At 35.1% G+C, this 17,573-nt stretch overlaps 1 protein-coding gene across 1 annotated transcript in view; it reads left to right on the top strand.

The window, feature by feature from the left end:
* The first annotated feature begins 2,253 nt into the window (after positions 1 to 2,253).
* The window catches only part of COL21A1 (collagen type XXI alpha 1 chain), a 245,391-nt gene continuing 230,071 nt past the window's right edge, over positions 2,254 to 17,573 (top strand). Inside the window, exon 1 of the mRNA XM_051997183.1 lies at positions 2,254 to 2,536. The gene's annotated coding sequence lies outside the window, so the exon portion shown is untranslated. The remainder of the gene's footprint in view (positions 2,537 to 17,573) is intronic.

Genomic DNA, 17,573 nt, shown 5'->3' with positions numbered 1-17,573 from the left:
AATATAAAAAATACAGAATAACTTAGGAAGATTAGGCATTTGCTGGGGAAGGGGTTATTGGAATGGATCAGGTAGTGATTGAACTGAGACATGAAGGATTTAAATTCTGTGAGGTGGAGGGCTATCTGTGAGAGACAGGATGACACTAAATATAAGTTTCTTATCATTAGGGCTTTAAAGATTATAAAACATAATCTTAGTAAGCTAGGAGTACAAATGCTCATATCCACACTTTTGGTGAAGAAGGCAAGGCTTGAATAATTTGAAGTGTCTTGCCCACAGTCAAAGAATGAATTAGTGGCATAATAAGGACTCAATATTTTTCTTTCAGTTAAATACTACACTCCCTTTATTAGTGGGTTTGCCTGTTCATCTCTCTGAGAACTGACTTTCCTACTATTTGGTTGAATCCAAAAAGTCTATTCTTGGGCGCATCAATACTAGCCTGCCTACAAGTAGATATTTTTAAAATGTTGAAATGAAAGATAACTTGAGATGGACTGAAATAGATTATCTAGTAATAATCTAGTGGGCCTTCCTTTCATGTATGTCTTTCAGGCTATTTATTATTCTTTTTACCATTTCCTTACTTTCCCCTTCAATTCATTCCTTTATATTAATTTTATTTCATGGACATAACTTTCTGATCAGGTGTAATTTGCCCTGAGTCTAGAAGCACTCATAATGGTGCTGTAGAGAACCCCTCAGGACCTTTAAGTCTTCTTCAAGTGATATAGTCAGCCTAGAAGAATCATGTTGTCCAGTTCTTGAATACACTTCTTACTTTGAATATGTAATGACTTTTGGTAATTGCTACATGCTTAGAAATAGTATACAGTTTTAATATTTAGATTAAATCTGACCTGACCATGGAGAGTTTAACAGGTAACACCTCATCATATATATAAAAATATGACATGCATTTCCATTTCCTGAAGAAAAGAAAGAAGAAAAGAAAAGAAGTAGGATATGGATTATAGCACTAGAAGCTAAGGGATGGGGGATTAATTGGTCAGTGTCAAGGATTCTAAAGGAATGTTTCCCATACCCATATTTTAGTTAATTAATCTCCTGGGAATAACAAATGTATTTATCAAAAGTAAAAAAGTAATGAACAACAAAAAAGAAAATCTAAATATAGAGGATATTGAGAAGAGTGAATTCCTTAGTGTTAGTTTCAGAGAATGTGATGGTTTTAGGAACAGAGGATAAAGAAACTTCCTTCTTAATATCTCAGTGCAAGCCAAGGTCTTACTGAGAGAAGTCCTTGTATGAGCAGAAGTCCTTCTGCTCACTTGGGAGTAGGCCGGGAACAGAATTGAGAATCAAAGGAGCTTTTCTTGAATTGTATTGCAATGATAGCTCACCTTAGTATGGAAGAGAGGAGAGGGATGGCAAAAATATCTTTTTTACTAAATATCGAGGAAGAAACGAATGCCTGTTCAGGAACACATCTCTTATAATTCTTAAAACATTTGCTGTGGCTAATAAAATTTCTGAACACCAAGGCAGAAACTTCAAAGACTGTATTCCTCTTTGTTAATGGAAACAACATTGATTCAATTATATCGACCAAAATCTACAGACTGAAGGATTTCTATTGTATTTTTGCTGTTTAAGTAATCAAGAAAGATCTGAGTTTTGTTTGTGTGAAACTGACTAATGATACACAATAAAACTGGTATTTCGTTGTGAAGGGTTTTCTCTGAGGAGAGTTCTTATTTGCTGTTATTTCACGATAAAGTAATATACAGATCTCCTCTTTGTTTCTAAAGGGAATTGTCTACCATATCTTTGAAAATGAATGAGCCATTCAACTAAGAGATTGCTCTCCTTTAGCCACTCGGTAAGCAAAGTTCTAATTAAGTTCATCCAGCCTCTCTGGACTAGGGAAAACAGCGTGTTTCCCCCCTCTCTCCCCAACCCCTTCTCATTGTTTTTCGTGTCTCCATTTTCGGAGTTCTGCTCGATCCTTTTCTGCTTCTGGGTTCAATTTCCAAACAGTATTTCGCAGGTCTTTGTACTCATTCTGTCCTCGCCAAATTCAAATACCAGGGATCTGGAACTCTTCTAGATGGATTAGCCGCGAATCTGAGCATGCTCAGGGTCAGGTTCTGGACTCTAGGAGGAAGCATTGGCTCTTTGGGACAGTGATCCAAAACCCACGCTCAAGCTTTCAGAGCCGGAAAGAGAGTAGGAGGGTGGGGGGAGGTGAGCCGAGGACCTTATCTCTCAGACTCCGCCTCCCCAAGACACAGAGAAAGTTTCAGAATGCAGCTGGTTGAGTCTTCCATCCAGTAGGCTGCTGAGAGGCGGCCAGTGCTAGAAAAGCAACTGAGGGACGTAGGTGGATTGGAACACAGGTCTCTCAGACATTGCAGTCTTTCTGCAGTGTCCTTTGGGGAAGCTAGCCAGCTCCGGATTGCCTCACCTGCCCAGAAGAATTTGAGGGTTGTGGGAAGTGTGGAGCGCTCTGCTGGCTGCTGACTCCTCTCTTCTCGCTCCCGGCTATTTGGGCTCTCGGTGAGCGCTCCAGGTAAGAATCCTGGAAGGCACGCGCCTAGCCTCCCAGCCTTATCTGACAGCTCTGCCAACTTCTCTGTAGTCCGGACGAGGGCATAAGGGCGAATGAATAGAATCCTTGCTGTCCTTGATTTGTCCAACCCGCATTTTACTTGCCCGGAGAAGGAAGAGAAGGGAGGAAATAGAGCAGCCCCGGGAAAGCTGATGCCTCTCTAGGGTAGGGCAAGGATATTAGTGCGTACCCATTTACTAATTAAAAGATTCGTCTGGGGAAAAATCTGCTTTAGTCTATTGGGTTTTTACTGGTGAGGGGTGTGTGTGTGTGTGTGTGTGTGTGTGTGTGTGTGTGTGTGTGTGTGTGTGTGTAGTGGCTATGAGATAGTGGTGTTGGGAGCAGGAAAAGGGGCGAACAGAGGATAAGGTGACATGATTTTAAAACAATTCCAAAGATACTTTTGTTAGAGATCCCCTTTCACTCTTCTGCCTCCAGAAGTGTTTTCTGCCTTCCACTAGAAGTGAGCAAAAAAAGATCCAAGACTGGGAATTCAGGTGGCTGTGATACCATTTAAAAAAAAAAAAAGTTTTTAAAGTGTATGTGTGTGTGTGTGTGTGTGTGTGTGTGTGTGTATGTGTGTGTTCTAAATCCCTTTAGATGAAGCTCTATGGTTCCTTTTTAGGATAATGGTTTTAAAAATGTATTAAAATAGATCACAAAAGAAACCGATTATGCTAAAATAGTTATACATTTTTTTTAGAAGTTCTAGGGTCATTGGTTAAGAAGTTCTGCCTTAAAAGAACAGACACCTATAAAAACAAACGCAAAGAAACAAAACCTTTCGTGGTTGTCTGTGTGAACGGGTGGGAGTACCCAGGAACCTGAAGGTACTACTGATCAAACCTCTACCCATATCTATGTATTCTGCAGACTTTAAAGTTTCAGCAATTTTTTTTTCTGGAAAAGACTAGGAGGGGTGGAGGTATGGCCATCTTCTTGGATTCTATTATTATTATTATTATTATTATTATTTTTAACATAATGAAATTTGCTACTTTGAAAGTGTAGTGAGAGTAGTGGTCCTTTTTATTTTTTTCTCTTAAACCAAGGAAATGAAGCCAGAGAAGGGGGTGTATGTATTAGTTATCTAGTTGTAGTAACATGAAAATCTGGCACTGCACAGGGGCAAACATATTGGATGATTCAGCAGCATTTCTGTCATGCTTTGCAGATGCTAAGCTTTATGGTTTAGAATAATTTTTTTTTTCCTTAATTAAACTTTTAGAACTTTAGGTTGCATATGAAATCAACTCCTTCCAAAGTCCTTCTGAAGAAACTTTAGTAATGTTGAGATGAATTTCAGACATACTATATGCAGTTTTGTAGAAGTTTGGAAATTCATGATGGCTAGCTAAAAATTTCATCTGTTGCTAAGCTGTGAGTACAAAAATAGATAAATTTGACTCTGCAAATGGTCTTAAATGGATTAGAAAATCTAAAATTGGATTAAAAAATCTTGAATAGGCACTAGTCCAGTCACAACACATTTGTGCTGTGGTGAATACAGTGCTAGCTGTACCAAGACTTTTTGTTCAGAGCAACAGGATGACTCTTAGTGATGTTGTTGTTCATGCCAGTTTTTGGTAAATGCCAGTAGACCTGTTAAAGAGAGGTACCCATCTGACATTTAACTAACCCTGAAAACTTCCATGCATAATATGTTCAGACTTCAGTTTGTTGCATGTACATGTTGTACATGCCCTTTAATTAATCCCTCTGTCCTGCCAGAATATAGTTATATGGGCACTGCAAATTTGTTTCCATGATCAGATTTCACTCACTGTGTAGAGTTCTGTGTCAGTATGTGCTCCAGGAACTGTTGTGAACTCTGCAGCTATATGGTCCTTGCTATCAAGCTACATCAATGCAACAGTTCAAAACAAAAGCTGATAAATGCAGTGAAACTGGTTAGAGGAAAGTTCCCTTTTGAAGGGGATTTATGTTCCCAGTCAATACGTAGCCAGGGAAGTTATCCTTGTAAAATAAAGAATTAGATGATAAAATGACATACTCTCATCAATGAAAAAGTCAGGTTTAGAAGTGACTATGGATTTTCTAGGCTTCTAAGTGATGAAAGGAACTGAAACTTTATATATATATATATATATATATATATATATATATATATATATATATATATATATATATATGTCAGAATTTGTCTAAGATAACATAAGAGAAAGTAATTGAGGACCCAGAGTGAGAAATAACCCATACTGGGTTTGATTTGGGGGATAAAGGGAGTTTTATTCACTCATTCATTAATCTACTCATTCATTCATTCATGGTTTCTTGTTTATTTATTGCTAAACTTGAGATTCCATTGGTATAAAGGACATTCAGTGAAGAAACTCCCCCTGCTCATGCTAGTAGACATAATATAGCTTTAGAGTTTCCTGAGGACACTAACAGTTTAAAAGACTGTTAAAATGCCCAGCTAAAGCATGAATTAAACTCAGGTTTTCAAATCTGAAAGCTTCTTCAAATTCTCTGCACAATGATGGCTTTATTTTCAGATGATACCATCCATGAGATTGTTTCTTTCTCTATTTGTAATAATTCTAGAATTGCTTAAATAATGCAAAAATGAAAAAAAGGAAAACAGTTCCTTTTAACATAATTTTATTGTAATTGACCTGAGTGACCCTCAGGGTCACAAAGTTCTTGAGGAAAATATTAATGGCAGAAATTTAACTAAGTCTAAGGATTAAAGTTGGAAAGGTCCTTAGTGATCATCTAATCCAGGGGTCCTCAAACTAAGGCCCAAGGGCCAGATGCAGCATCTGAGGACGTTTATCCCTCTCACCCAGGGCTATAAAGTTTTTTTATTTAAAGGCTCACAAAACAAAGTTTTTGTTTTTACTATAGCCCTGCCCTCCAACAGTCTGAGGGACAGTGAACTGGCCCCCTGTTTAAAAAGTTTGAAGACCCCTGAAATCTAAACCTCTCATTTATTACATATATGTACTATGTATGTATATGCATATGCACACATATACATTTATATGAAAACTGAAGGTAAATGACTTGTTCAAAGACACAAAGAGGATAACATGACTGGGATTTTAAATAGGAACCTCTGACCCCCCCAACCCCAAATGCTTTTTTTTCCAATGTGTTATACAACTATGATGTCTTTGTTGATGTGTTACTTCTCCTATATCATTCTGCTTTTTCAAATACTTCTCATAAAACTCAATATCATGTTGCTTATATTACTGCAATTGTGAACAAATAAATTACACTAAATTCTGATAACACACTTCATTTCCATATGTATACTAGTACTGATTCATATGCCTCATTGTGGTGTAAGATGATCCTAGATTTTCAAAGACTATTATTACCAAAATGGAAAGCTGTTGAATATAAGCTAGGTGATAAATATAAATGTCATGTTTATTATCTCTTTGAAGTTTGCAAAGTGTTTTCCTCACAACAACCCTTTGAAGTAGGCATTATATTAAACATTATTTCCTCTTTACAGGTGTGAAAATAGACAGGTCTCTTGCATAAGCTTGCATGAGCTCTCTTTCTATTTCTCTCTCACACATACATATGGCTAGAAAATTGTAGGCCATGATTTTGATGTAAGATTTTTTTTTGAACTTTTAAACATTTTCACTACTATGAAGTAGGATATCATGAAAGATTCTTAGTTATCTCATTCAGTTCTTATAGGATCAATTATCAAAAAATAAATGTAGATATATAGATCTAACCCTAATTTTTTCCTTGAACTCGTCTTTTTTTTTTAATTTTTAAATAATTTTTTATTGATAGAACGCATGCCAGGGTAATTTTTTACAGCATTATCCCTTGCATTCACTTCTGTTCCGATTTTTCCCCTCCCTCCCTCCACCCCTTCCCCCAGATGGCAAGAGTCCTTTACATGTTGAATGGGTTGCAGTATATCCTAGATACAATATATGTGTGCAGAACCAAACAGTTTTCTTGTTGCACAGGGAGAATTGAATTCAGAAGTATAAATAACCTGGGAAGAAAAACATAAATGCAAGCAGTTTATATTCATTTCCAGTTTGAACTCTAGTCTTGAAGTATAAATTACTTCTTTGATATTTCCAACTGGATATTGCGTAAGCATCTCAAATGCAACAAATCTAAAACATAACTCGTTTTCTTTCCTCTTAACTTGTGAGGTAACATGTTCAATCAGTCAATAAGCATATACCTAGTAGGCACTTAATAAGTGCATGTTGATTTACTGACTTACATCTCAAGTACCATATGAGGTTTTTTTTTTTTTTCTGATTTCCTCTTTTTTCCCTGTGGTGTTCTTGTTCTTCTTTAAAATATAATATATGATGGTTCTCTCTGGGGGAGAAAGGAGGTTTCTCAGAGAGGTTTTCTGGAGGCAGCCTTAGTATCAGTTCTGATCAATAATTACCCCAAATGCAGCCAGGTGTTAAAAGTTCAGATCTTTTATTGCCTCCAATATAGCCCGGTTAGCTTAGAGTCCTATCTCTCTGCTTGGTTCCAAGAGCTCCCTCCGAATGTCTCCAAATCCAAAGATTTGTCCTTCAGTCCTTCAGCCAGCCAAGTGGAAAATGGAATGGATCTCTCTTGCAGTTCTTGCAGCTTTGTCCTTTACTTCTGCCTCTGCTTTCTTCAGTCACCAGCCCACCAAGTGGAAAATGGAATGAATCTCTCTCTCTTCAGAGAGAGGGCTTCTGGCTCTTTAACCCGAAGTAACTAACTCACCCGAAGCTAAGAGCCTCTTTATATATGATTTCCCAAAGGTTGACTCCTCCTTCTGGAGGCACACCCAAAGGAGGTGTGAATTCACAAAGTTACAAAGTTTACTTTGTGAATCTCCCATACTTATGAACTCCTATGAGTAAAGGTGTGAACATAAGCATTGTATCAATTGGTTCTACTTAGTACCTTGTTTCAGGTTCTGACCCAAAACATCAACTCTAATGAGTTAGCAGTTTGTAAAGATTCCAACACTTCCCTACAACTGCTAGTGTCTCCTTTGAGAATTACCTTGTAATCACTATGTAAAGATTTTGTCTCTACCGATATGAGCATATTGTCACCCCTGATTTACAATATAAGCTCCTTGAAGGTAATACATGTTTCACTTTTGTGTTTGTGTGCCTGATTTTTGACATGATGATTAGCACATGTTAGGTGTTTAATTAATCTTTGTTGATTGAAGGTTAACTGAACGAGTAGCCTAGAAAAATTTGGACAGCTCACCACGAGATGATTAATTTTTTATTTTTATTTTTTAACCAAAGAAACTCATGGAGATTACCTACTAAAGCATAAAGAAACAATGATGGGAGGAACACATACTGTTAAAACCATGGCACTGGATTTGGTGTTAGGAAAACCCAACTTCAAATCTGACTTCAACTGATTATTAGACTCTTGACTTGGGATGAATAATTTAGCCTCTTGTATGTCTCATTTTCCTTATCTATAAATGGGTTGGATTTAATGACTTTTAAGGTTTCTTTCAGTTTTAAATCTATTATCTTTGATTTTTGAAGCAATATAGTATTACACGAATGGAATTGCACATGTAGTTAGGAGACTTGGGCTTCATTACCAGGTATGTTTTCAATCCACAAACAAATCTTTTATATGGAAGCCTATTGAGTGTCCTTATCTATAAATGAATTCAACAAATAAATATAATAATTAAAAATTCTCTTGTAAAGTAGGGAGTGAATGACACTAAATGGTAAATAACTCGGATCCTTTAAATGTTGCATTAACTTTTTTTTTTTTTTTAAGGTCATTCAGTTATTGACTTATGTTCGTTATTGTTCAGTTGTTTGGTCATACCCGAAACTTCATGATTCAGAAAACCCAGAACTTCAGGCCCTTCTGTCCTTTGTTATCTTCCAAAGCTTGTCTAAGTTCATGTTTGTTGCTTCCATGACACCATCTATTCATTTTATCCTTTACCATGCTCTTCTCTTTTTCTCTTCAGTCTTTTCCAGAATCTGTCTTTTCCAATGAGTCCTGTCTTTCAATTATGTGATCAAAATATTTAAACTTCAGCTTCAGTATTTGCCCTTCTGATTTATATACTAGTTTAGTAATACCCAGGAGAATTTATTTGAAAATTAGTGAAGTTCTTTGCATTCCCAAAAACAACTGCAGTAAATTTTGATCCATATGGCAATGAACTTTAAATGCTACCTCTTATTACCTTGTCTGTGCTCCCCACTGGACATGCCATTTAATTTGTATAGAAAACTCTGGATAAGAAAACTCTATCAAGCAATGCAAATTACTACCAACTTTTCAGTTTATGATTTAGTGGCCAGGTAGTGCTGAAAGGCTAAGTGATTTGTTCAGTATTACAGGGTCAGTGTGTCAGATATAGGACACTATCATCCTTATCCTGTCTCAATGTCTATCATGCTATGCTGCTTCTTTATGATAATCATATCCTTCTTAAACATATAATTATGATAGTTAATATTAATATAGTGCAGTGAACTCATATGAATACATGCATAGTCAGATAGACTTATTTTCCTGAGTTCTAATCTGGCCTCAGACACAATAGCTGGGAAGGTTACTTAACCTTGTTTACCTCAGTTCCCGCATCTGAAAAATAAGATGGAGAGAAAATGGCAAGCTATTTTAATATCTTTGAGAAGAAAATCCCAACTGAACTTATAGAGGATAAGACACAATTGAAACTTCTGAACATCAACATTTATAATATAGGTATTTATATATAATATATCTATATATGTAATATAGCCCTTTGTAAAATGCAAAAAAATTTAGAAATATTATTTATTTGTTCTTTGCAATAACAATGTGAGCTAGGTTTTTTTTTTTAAATCCCAATTTCATAGATGAGGAAATTGAATTTTACAATGGTCATATAATTTAATCATGATCACTCAGCTAGGAAGTGTCAAAGATAGGAATCAAATTTAGGTCATCCAAGTTCCACCAAGTACCATCATTTAATCCATTATTCCACCTAGATGCAAGGTATAATGTTTATACTTAATACAAAGTATGTCTCTTGATTAAGAATCATGGATTTTAGAAATGATCTTATTATAAATCCCTTTCTAGTATTTTTAGATGGAAAACTGAAGCCAGAGGAATTAAAAATATTAGAGATCTCAACTTGCTAGAGAGCAGATAAAAAGCCAGTGCTGTTGGAAGTCTATTTCTACCAGTGTGATAACGAGGATGCAAGCACAGGTGAAATGAAAAGAGAAAAATGCCAAGTCTTTGTATCCTTTATTTAACAACAAACAATTCCCAACACACCCAGAGCTTTTCCAATGACAAATTTCTACCCTTTCAAAGATACTTTAAGGTTATAATATTTTATCTTTGGTTTGTGTTTCAAACTTTGGAAACTCTGCAGCAAAGGTTTTGCTTTCTGGTGTTATTTTGCCATTTCAGATTTGAGTAGGGATTTTTAGATCATCTACTAGCTCTATGATCTGGGTCAAGCTCTTTAGCTTCTCAGCCTCGTTTTCTTCATCTGTAAGATTAAGTCAAATGAGGAGGTTAGATTCAATGGCTTCTCAATTACTTTCCAGCTTTCAGTCCATGATTTTATAATCCTTTTTTGGACACATCCTAAAAAAAATTTCAGGAAACTTGGATACTTTTCCCCCAAATCCAATTTTGGTGACCTTCTGGGAACCTTGCCAGATGCTGTACTTGATTCAGTGTTTGGGTAAGTTTTTGTTTTGGCCTACTTTGTTTTGATCAAGGTCACTTCAACCCAGATTACCGTATTATGTTATCCCTTACCAATTTGTTTTCCTCATTATTAGTGTCAAAAAGAAAATATTAGGTATTGATAACAGTTTCCCTTTTTAAAGAAAAAAAATACCACTTATGAGCTTCATTTTTTTAAACAAAAGTTAACGAGGAAATTGTTTTTATGCTCTAAATCATGTGTCCTCTTAACATCACTTCCCTCCCCAAAGAAAACAATTTTCTAGCAGGTTATTTTAAATTTAGAACAAAGCATCTCTACTACTGGCCAAAATTTCAAACATTTTTGAAAGGATATTTTATCCTAAAAACAGGTGAATATACAATCTGTAAATGATTACTCTTGTTACAAATTTGTAAGGCACTAAACTTTTGTTGCCAGGAATTTAGGAGCAAGAATTTTCTAATAATACTGAATTATTTGATCAATTCTGTCTACCCTCTCTATTGTATTGTTTATATCTAAACATAAAAAATACCCTAAGTTTTTAAAGTGCTTTAGAAATCTGTGATGATATTATGGGCCTAATCAGGAAATTTTAATGTAGCTAATCAGAAATAGTGTTACAGAAAACTCCCATTTGTTTGTGAAACAAAATTAAGTTTCACAGAAATTTTTCGTTCAAAAGATTGTGATAGACAAAACTTGTTTCTATTTAAAAAATATGCCTTTCTCTTCTGCCCCATCCTGCATCACAAATGACAAATATATAATAATGCCCATAGTATGAAGAGCTTGTTATTGCTTTTTTTTCCTCTCAACTGTTGTTTGCTAGCACATATTTGTCTATTATATTCAAATATTCAGTAAGGGTAGAGTTGGAATTTAAATGACTCACCAAGTAGTGGAGGAAAAAAAAAAAGATCCCATGGAGGCATAGTGTCTAGGAAGACAAATCATTTTTCCTGGAAATTCTGATAGCTGTCAACACTAGGTAGTTTCTGGGCCTAGTTACTGTTTTTTTTTTTTTTTTTTTTAAATCAACTCTTCTCCCTTTTCCACCTGCTGCCATATTATTCTTTCAACTTATTTATTTCTCAACATCCAAATGAGATGGGATTTAGACTAAACTCACTCATAATGTCTGACACAAAGCTTGGAAAACGTGAACATAACACTGCAGCCCAGGAAGGTAATAGGAATGATATAGATAATTGTAATTGATGAGCAGCATTGCTAAGATAATTAGATGGTACAGTGGATAGAGCATTGCATTTGAAATCAGGAAGACTTGGCTAAAATCTGATTTGGACACATACTAGCTGTGTGACACTGGGCAAGTCACTTAATCCTATTTTCCCCTGTTTCTTCATCTGTAAAACAAGCAGGAGAAGAAAATGACAAAATACTCTAGTATTTTTGCTTAACAAAATCCCAATGGAGTCATGAAGAGCTGAAAAAATGAAAAGGACTAAATCAAAACAACAATAACTAGGATAATGAGGCAGATGGTACAATGAATAGCATACTGGTTTTGGAATCGGGAAGAATTATCCTCATTGATTTAAATCTGTCCTCAAACAAACACTTACTAGTTGTGTGACCTTTGGCAAGTCACTTAAGATCTCTCTACCTCAGTTTCTTCCACTGTAAAATGGGAGGTATTTATAGTACCTACATTGCATAGTTATTATCAGGCTCAAATAAGGTAATATTTATTTTTTATTATTATTTTATTTTTTTATAGCTTTTTATTTACAAGTTATATGTATGGGTAATTTTACAGCATTGACAATTGCCAATCTTTTTGTTCCAATTTTTCCCCTCCTTCCCCCCACCCCATCCCCTACACGGCAGGATGACCAATAGATGTTAAATATATTAAAGTATAAATTAGATACACAATAAGTGTACATGACCAAACCGTTATTTTGCTGTACAAAAAAAAATTGGATTCTGAAATATTGTACAATTAGCCTGTGAAGGAAATTCAAAATACAGGCAGGCAAAAATATAGGGATTGGGAATTCAATGTAATGGTTCTTAATCATCTCTCAGAGTTCTTTCGCTGGGCGTAACTAGTTCAGTTCAGGTAATATTTATTTTTAAGAGCTTTGTATAGTACTATATAGTAATAGGCACCATACAGATATATATTCTCTTCCTTTCTTTGGTGCATGCAGGCAACATAGTCATGTTACTGCTATGGATACAACAGTAATACAAATAGCACCTATTAAATACCAACTGAATGTTACAGAACAAGTTCCATTGAGGAATGTAGCAGATATCTTTATTTACTGACAATAACGAATCCATGTTTGTTTAAATACAACTGTTGAAGAAGTCCTGTACAATCTATGTAAAGGGTTTTTCTCCTTTAAAAACAATTTCTCTCTTTATTAATTACAGACATGGAAGTACTTATTAAACCTGAGAAGGAATTACGTCCTCTAGAAATTATAAATGGAATTTTGAAATCAACATTAATTAAACTTTTGATTAATTAGGAAATGCATATTTCATTGTTGTAAAAATGTTATTAGGCAGAAAGTGGCACGGTATATAAAGTGCCTAAGGACAGGAAGACTCTTACTCCTGAGTTGAAATCTGGCCTCAGACACTTACTAGTTTTATGACTCTGAGTAATTCATTTGATTCTGTTTGCCTCAGTTCCTCATCTGTAGAATGAGTTGGAGAAGGAAATGGCAAACTACTCTAGTATCTTTGCCAAGAAAACTTGAAATGAAGTCATGAAGAGTCAGATATAATTGAAAATGACCGAAAAAAGATTGGTATTAGAAATATCCTGTTTGTTCACGGTGAAGGTAGATGTTGCTTAAAAAATGCATGTGATGAAATAAGATATTAGATCTTTATGCAATAAATTTAAAATTATTATTCATGTTATTTCCCAAATGATTCTCTTGCCCTAAATTGGAAATTATTTCATTGGTCTGAATACTGGCTACTTCTGAATGCACCAACCCTGGAAATGATGTCTTTTTGAAAAGAAAAAAAAATAGTTATATACTAGAAAGAATAACCGATTACAGGTTATACTCAGGTTTTATACAAAGTGGATTTTTTTTGGGAGGGGGATATAACTTGTATTTGGAATATTGTGGTATAATGAATTTCTCATTAATGTTTTCAACACAAATTTTTGTTGGTAGTTATAAGGGTATTTGAGGTATGGTGGGAAAAAGTTTGGCATGGGAATTAGAGGTCCTAGGTGTGAATCCCTGTTCTTCTACTGATTGACATTATGGACTTGGGATATTTTGAATTTCAGCTTTCTCAATTGATTGAGATAATCTCTAGTGTCTTTCCAACTCTAAAAATATAATTATAATAATTACCAGTGTGGTTTAAGAGTAATTAGATTGTATTATTTCAATTTATGTTTTCTGAGATCTAAGTTTTTGAAATGAAAGATTTGATTTCACATAAAAATGAAAGATAATTATTGTCACAGTACAGTTGTTAAATTCTTAATACTGCAAATTAACTGTGACTCATAAAGTACAGTTTGTGCCACATGTGCTTTTATGTACTGAAGGCAAACTCATTACAAATGGTAAAGTTAGGCTAAAGTGAAATTTGTGATTTTCAAGTGGAAAAATCAACTTATTGCTTTCTGTGATTGTCAAGTCAGTCAAACTGCATTTATTCAGCACTTTATAATTGCCAGGCACTTTGCTAAATGCTGGACATACAAAGATAGAAAAATACCCACACCCACAGACACACATCCACAAAGTCCATTTTCTCAAGGAGCTCCCAAAATAATGGAGAAACAACATGCAAACAAATTGGTATAAAAGTCTAATAAAGTGTAAATAAAACAGAACCTCTTGAAGAAGGTAGAATTTGACATGAATCTTGAAGCAAGGCAGGGAAGCCAGGAAGTGGAGGGCAGAGAGCCTATCCGGCATGAAGGACAGTGAATACAAAGGCATGGAGATGAATTATCAAGTATGTATGAAAAGGCAAAGAAAGTTAATGGAGTCATATCATAAAATGTAAGAAAACTGAAAATGTAGGGAGGGGTAGGGTTGTGAAGGTCATTAAACTCTAAATAAAGGATTTTATATTTGAATCTAGAGTCATTAGGAAGCCAATATAGTTTAGTGAGGCAGGAGGATAGCCTGGTGAAACCTACACTTTACAAAATTACTGGCAACCGAGGCAGTTGGATTAGACTGGGAGCAAGCAGGCCAACCAGAGGGCTGTTGTGATTCCAGGATAAGGCATTGAAAGTTTGCAGAAAGGTTCATTTGTGAAATATTGTGAAGAGAGAAATGTTAAGAGGTGACAATAGATTAGGTCTGTGGGATGAATGTTGAGTCAAAGATGACACCAAAGTTGTGAGCCTGGGTAAATGGAAGGTTGGTGATAGGAGAAGGGAGAATTTGGAGGGAAAGATAATGAGTTCTTTTTTAGATATGTTGGATTTGAGATGTCTGAAAGGCATTTGGAGATATGTGATTGAAATTAGGAGAGGGATTAGGGATAAATTTATTGGAAATCATCTGCAGAGATATGCTAATTGAATCCATGTGGGTTAATAGTATTTATGTAAAAGAGAAGGTAGTCCAGGACAGAGTGAAATATTGCATTTTTGTCCACAGAGTAAATTTTTCCAGTGCCTAATCTGCTTATGTAAGTATAGTTATCATATTGTTTTACCTCTTTTAGATGGATTAATATCTCAGTATGATATTGGTGATGATGGGCATACTGTTTTTAACCAATGTAATATTTCCTTCACTTTTTGTAGGGACAGTTCAATTCTTCTGAACAACTGGTTGTACCTGCTTCAAAAAGTAGCTTTATTTATATTGTTTAGTTCTTTCAGTTTTTTTTTTTCTGATTCTTTGGCACTCTATTTGGCAAAAATAACTGGAGTAGTTTGTCATTTCCTTCTTTGACTCATTTTACAGATGAGGAAACCGAGACCAGCAGAGTTAAGTGACATGCCCAGAGTCATATAGGTAGCAATTCTATTTGAACTTAGGAAGGTGAGTCTCTATGGCTCCAGGTTGGCATTCTATCTACTGCACCATTTATATATTTGTGATTTTCATAGTGATGAAAATCAAAACTTTGTGAGTTGAATGATCTTTGCAAAAGAAAAAGAGGAACATGAGAAGAGGGCCTAGGACAGAGCCTTGCAGAAAATTCACATTATGGGGATGGGTAGAGGAAGAACAGCCTGGGTAGTCAAATAAAAAGAAAAAAGGAGGAAATGAGGAGACTGGTTCATCAGAATCAAGAGAGTAGGGACTTTTTAATAGTTTCAAGGATGTATAAGGATAATATCTGACAAAAACCTATTGAATTCATCATTGAAGGAGCCATTGTTCATCTTGGTGAGAACAATTTATCATGATGGAAAAAAAAGCTCAATTATAAGTGTTGAGAAAAGAGTGGGTGATATGTAAATAGGGATACAATATAGACCACTTTTTTCTCAAGGTTTATTAATAAAGGGTAGAAGAAGTTTAAAATAAAAGCTTGAGAAACTGTCAAGGTCGAGGAAAAATGCTTTTTTTCCTTTCTTTTTTCAAAGATGGGGGAACTTGAACATTTTTGTAAGTCAGAGGAAAGGAACTAGTGGAGCAGGAGATGTGGAAATGCAAACAAAGCAATGATCCTGGAGCAAGGTAGGTCTTAGAGGAAAGAAGGGACTGAATTAAGCACAGAATAAAGATGGACAGTGACAAGGTAGAGCACTACTTCTTCCTCTTATATTAAAAGGGAAGACAGAGTGGGTGAAAACAAATAGGACTTTAGAGATATTAAATAGGGAATGTGAGGAAACAAAATAGATGGCCTCAGTGTATTCATTAAAATATGGGGAAAAAAAGTAGACCGGAGTTAGGGAATTTAGGGGAGAAACAGATTAGTTGTAATTAGTGTTATAGGGAGTTAATCAAAGATGAATGACATTTCTAAAGGATAACAATTGATCAGCTGCATTTAGATGGCATGAATTTGCAATGAAGTTGGACACACTTTTTAGGAGTGAGGACTCAAGATCAGAAAATGCTAATGGTGAAAATAATGCAGAGCTGAAGATTGCCCCTATAGAAATATTGTATGGGAAAGGGATGGATTATTGATGGCAGTTTCTTGTTGAAATAACCAGCTAGAAAGCTAGGGCTGTGAAGGAAGTGAACCTAGGTGAGGAGTAGTGGACTGACAATATGAAGAGGGATCCAAGAAATGAAAGAATCAATGATAATGAAAAATAGATTAACACGAAATGAGGAAATGAGAGAAGTGGAAAACAGAAAGGAATTTATAGTTCAAGATCTTGGATGTTGAGCTTTAATTCATGATGAGAACTAAGCTCTGACTTAGTAGTGTATAATAAATACTTGTTGAAGGCCCAAAGCTAGAGTTGAAATGGATTTCATGAAAACCCATCTCACAGGTCCTGAAAACAGAGTTCAGCTATTTGGAGACTTTGCTCAGACTTTAGATTTATTGAAACCTATGATGTAGATAATAACCTACAAATTTCCTTCTATTAAGCTATTTTTTGATAGAGACAATAGACTTGGGAAATTAAGAAAATGTTATAAGCATGTTCTGTAAGATATGGATAAAGTTTTTCATAGAATACATGAGTGAGATTTAGAGATGTAACTTGATAATGGTAGATCCATTTGGAAATCTAACTAGAACCAAATAATTGTTATTAATGGATTGACGTCAGACTGAATATGTGACTAAAGTTGAGTACTTTAAGAATCTGTTCATGGACTTGTTTTGTTTAGTATTTTTACCAATGACTTAGATGAAGCCATAAGGGCCATACTTAGCAAATTACATTGGAGAGATAGTTTTCTGGATGGTTAAATCAGGATCAAAACTGTATGTTTGGGTTGGAATAAAAAACTCAATCTTTAATATTAAATTTATTTGCAATAAATGTGGAAAATGTTATCATAAATTTTAAATAAATGTCAAAAATCAACTGCAAATTTCAGTTTCTATATTGATTTGGTTAAGGCAAAATAGTTAAGCAAAAACAGTAAACAGTAATTTAAGTCCAGATTAACAAATTGGGTTGACAGCCCCAAAGATCAAGATATGAAGAGAAGCAGACACAGAAAACAAGGGTCCAAATCAGAAACACAAGAGATTGATTAGGTTTGCCAAGCCTATGTCAAGAATGATGGAAATTTGAATCACAGAGTCTCAGGGAAGTATTTCAGTAAGGTTTAGCATGCATTAGTGAAACACCAGTGGCAAAAGAGAATGGAGTAGGATATAAGCTCCTAGAGGACAGAGACTTTCTTT

This window comes from Antechinus flavipes, chromosome 4 (assembly GCF_016432865.1).
Source record: "Antechinus flavipes isolate AdamAnt ecotype Samford, QLD, Australia chromosome 4, AdamAnt_v2, whole genome shotgun sequence".
Taxonomy (NCBI): Eukaryota; Metazoa; Chordata; class Mammalia; order Dasyuromorphia; family Dasyuridae; genus Antechinus; species Antechinus flavipes.
This window is presented reverse-complemented; position numbering and strand designations above follow the sequence as displayed.